We start from the raw sequence: 4897 nt of genomic DNA, 5'->3' as shown, positions 1-4897 counted from the left end.
CTCTCTACCTCTCTCTCTCTCTCTCTCTCTCTCTCTCTCTCTCTCTCTCTCTCTCTCTCTCTCTCTCTCTCTCTCTACCTCTCTCTACCTCTACCTCTCTCTACCTCTCTCTCTCTCTCTCTCTCTCTCTCTCTCTCTACCTCTCTCTCTCTCACACACATAATTTCCATAGCCACCTGTGATAAGGGCCTCTGTGGAACTCCCCTCAGGGTCTCTGCTTCAGAGTGAGCATGCCTTCTAAATGGCCCCCTATTCCCTATATAGTGCACTTATTTTGCCCAGAGTCTTCATGTGCTAGAAGGCTCCAACATCAGGTCAGTTAAGGTATAACAACACAGGGAGACAGTCCAAAATAAAACCTGTTTTTAAGTTATGTTTAAATGGAGAGTGGTATAGTGAGATTGCTAAAAGGATGTAGGGCAGTGTGTTGCGTTCACTGCCAAGAAAGTGCTTTTGTTTGTAAGAGAGCCGGCCTCTGTTGGCTTTCGCTCCCCTCATTTGTTTTGCCTGTAATTTTACTAAACCATAAATCTCCCACGAAGGGCCGGTGTGTATTTGAATAGAACAGATAAGTTCGTATACTGCACAGTCAGGTAGTTGCTAGTCTCTTGCTATAGACTGTTAATATTATCCAGTAGCTGGGACAGTGTATTGGAAATGTGGTTATGTTTGATTAGGTTGTTGTGGAAAAGGATAACATACATGTGTTATTGTACACAAAAAAATGCCAGAAGAATTGTTTGGGAGAAGGTCATTTCTGCAGCATTATTTTCTCGGTGTGTATTACCGATACCCAGACGGTCTGATCCACCGGTGGAGAGAGAGGATTGGAAAAGCAGTCATGGTTATTTTCATAATAGCATGTCATTACATAATGTACCGTACGTGGTCATGGCAATGTGTCAGTTAAACTGACTGGTATTAGATGGATGGAACGATACCAATCATCAAAGGGGATGGAAATAATGAATCTAGGTTTGTATAATCCTTTTTCTGCCTTTGATATGAAAGATACCATACGTCTATCCATAGTCCTCTCCCTGGTTGTATTATGACAACATAAGAGAGGCCAAAAGTAAGACAGGATATAGAATAGTACTGGTTTATGGTCCAGAATATCCACGTGCGTGTTCATATACAAAAATAGGGTTCTGAAGGGGTTCTCTGTGGAGGGATAGGTTTCTACCAAGAACCGTTTTCATCTGAAGAACCTTTTTGGAAAACGAGGGTTCATTTAAAAAAGGCAAAGGGTTCTACCTAGAATCTTTAACATCCTAAGAACCCTTTTTTGGAAGAAAGGGTTCTATGATAATTCTTTGGAAGGCAAGAAGGGTTCTACCTAGAATCTTTAACATCCTAAGAACCCTTTTTTGGAAGAAAGGGTTCTATGATAATTCTTTGGAAGGCAAGAAGGGTTCTATGTATTTTTTATTGTTTTTTAAATAGTGCCTGAACATTAGTGTTTACCTCAGTGTTTCAACTTTAACATCAGGAGTTGAGTACTCTGATCAGTTTAAAAAGATAGTTGTGAGAATGTTTTAAACTGTACCTGTATGGGAATATTTGTGCATATGTCTAGTATTCCCTTTATCATTTTACATATACAGTACTGACAGTACTAGTTGATTTCTTTGCATGATTTTCTGGGAACATATTTTGATTTAGGAGTTCAAATAACACTCAGTGGTGTAAGAGAACCCCAGTGTTGATGTTAATAACCAGAGTTGAGAGTGATTGAGTAAAACACTCAGCCATACCCAAGTTGTTTACCTGTTATCCTTGGCAGTGTCCGTGGAGAAATGTGAGGATCTGGGATGGGCTACTTATGTCTGTTATGCTGGAACCACCCTATACGGGGCTATAGTCTCAGGTCTATAAAGGATAAGGATAGACTGAGAGGAGGGTATGAATGAGTTTGAATGTGTTGTCTTTCCTCTATCCTCGTCCCCATGTCAACATGGCATAAACTGACTTTTACTCTGCTGCCTCCTCATTCTTGAAACCATGGAAACTAAAACTAATCAACATAAACCTTAAAGTAAGATAGCACCTTCACTCACTCACACACACACATACACACACACACACACACACACACACACACACACACACACACACACACACACACACACACACTCACATACACACTCACTCACTCACTCATTCACACACACACACATACACACTCACTCACTCACACATACACACTCACACACACACACATACACACACACACACACTCACACACATACACACTCACGCAATCTCTCACACTCACCACTCCGACTTGACAAGCACTTTCACCCCACCCCAGCCCCCTTAAAACCAAGGCTTGTATTTCACTGTCCCTCAATTACCCCATGGTTTACTTTGCACCCCTTACTGGTTTACTTTGCACCCCTTACTGGTTTACTTTGCACCCCTTACTGGTTTACTTTGCACCCCTTACTGGCAAGAATGCATTTCCGGCACTTTGCTAAAAGCTACCTAGAATCAAGTAAATAATCGTCCAATTATCACCATCAAAGTAAATCTAGCAGTGCTCAAGGTATGCAGTGTCACCAGGTTCATACTAATCGCTTGGAACATATTAACGCACTCTCATATAATAAGGGTTTGGTTAGAGTACATTACAGTGTTGTTCCCTGGGGTACACAGAGGTCAAAGGGTACACTTCACATGTACACATATGAACTTACGCGGTACAGTTTGGTACCTTGTAGCTATAATGGGACATCCTTTCCTACCCAGAGTATCAGCTGAGTCTAAATGCTTAAATGGTGGTGGTGAACATGTGCCCCTGTTAGGGCGAAGGAGACGGTTCATTGCATTGGTTATCAACTGCACAGCGCAAACAAAGAGGAAATCGGAGAAACAGGCATCGTTGTGAGTGAGGCTGAGTATTTTTGGGGACTTTTGGGGGATTTTACAGTAGAGGATTACAAAGAATCCTGTCAATAAATGCTCTGTCATCACAGGCTCCTGAGACTGTCGATAAAGGCTCTGTCATAACAGGCTCCTGAGACTGTCAATAAAGGCTCTGTCATAACAGGCACCTGAGACTGTCGATAAAGGCTCTGTCATAACAGGCTCCTGAGACTGTCAATAAAGGCTCTGTCCTCACAGGCACCTGAGACTGTCAATAAATGCTCTGTCATCACAGGCTCCTGAGACTGTCAATAAAGGCTCTGTCATAACAGGCACCTGAGACTGTCAATAAAGGCTCTGTCATAACAGGCACCTGAGACTGTCAATAAATGCTCTGTCATAACAGGCACCTGAGACTGTCAATTAAGACTCTGTCATAACAGGCTCCTGAGACTGTCAATAAAGGCTCTGTCCTCACAGGCACCTGAGACTGTCAATAAATGCTCTGTCATCACAGGCTCCTGAGACTGTCAATAAAGGCTCTGTCATAACAGGCACCTGAGACTGTCAATAAAGGCTCTGTCATAACAGGCACCTGAGACTGTCAATAAATGCTCTGTCATAACAGGCACCTGAGACTGTCAATTAAGACTCTGTCATAACAGGCACCTGAGACTGTCGATAAAGGCTCCGTCCTCACAGGCACCTGAGACTGTGTAGTGATGTGATTTGAACTGTGATGGAACGAGCGGGATGTATATACATGTATATATTTTTTTTTATTCCAAAAGAAGCTAAATGTCACATTGTGAAATCATGTGATTTTCCGTAAGGTGATGTAACGTGATAAGCTTTGTCATTCTCATCTTTGATGGGCAGAGATGATGGTGTTATGACTTCCAACGAAGTCGGTCCCTCTCCTTGTTCGTTCGGCGGTCGACGTCACCGGCTTTCTAGCCACCGCCGATCAACTTTTCATTTTCCATTTGTTTTGTCTTTGTCTTATCACACCTGGCTTCACTCAACCAATTACTTGTTTATGATTTAACCCTCTGTTCCCCGTGTTGTATTTGTGAGTGATTGTTATCTGTTACGTGGATGATTGTCAGGCGCTGCACTGTTTTTTGGCTCTTGTATGTGTTATGTGCTATCATTAGTTAACCGATATTAAAGTGCACCTGTTTATTATACTCTGCTCTCCTGCACTTGACTTCGCCTCCCATACACACGCCTAACTTGACTTCGCCTCCCATACACACGCCTAACTTGACTTCGCCTCCCATACACACGCCTAACTTGACTTCGCCTCCCATACACACGCCTAACTTCACTTCGCCTCCCATACACACGCCTAACTTGACTTCGCCTCCCATACACACGCCTAACTTCACTTCGCCTCCCATACACACGCCTAACTTGACTTCGCCTCCCATACACACGCCTAACTTCACTTCGCCTCCCATACACACGCCTAACTTCACTTCGCCTCCCATACACACGCCTAACTTCACTTCGCCTCCCATACACACGCCTAACTTGACTTCGCCTCCCATACACACGCCTAACTTGACTTCGCCTCCCATACTCACGCCTAACTTGACAAATCGCCTCCCATACACACTCCTAACTTGACTTCGCCTCCCATACACACGCCTAACTTCACTTCGCCTCCCATACACACGCCTAACTTGACTTCGCCTCCCATACACACGCCTAACTTGACTTCGCCTCCCATACACACGCCTAACTTGACTTCGCCTCCCATACACACTCCTAACTTGACAAATCGCCTCCCATACACACTCCTAACTTGACTTCGCCTCCCATACACACGCCTAACTTCACTTCGCCTCCCATACACACGCCTAACTTGACTTCGCCTCCCATACACACGCCTAACTTGACTTCGCCTCCCATACACACGCCTAACTTGACTTCGCCTCCCATACACACTCCTAACTTGACAAATCGCCTCCCATACACACTCCTAACTTGACTTCGCCTCCCATACACACGCCTAACTTGACTT

Source organism: Oncorhynchus nerka, linkage group LG16 (assembly GCF_034236695.1).
Source record: "Oncorhynchus nerka isolate Pitt River linkage group LG16, Oner_Uvic_2.0, whole genome shotgun sequence".
Lineage (NCBI taxonomy): Eukaryota > Metazoa > Chordata > Actinopteri > Salmoniformes > Salmonidae > Oncorhynchus > Oncorhynchus nerka.
The sequence above is the reverse complement of the archived record's forward strand: the minus strand, read 5'-3'. Positions refer to the sequence as shown.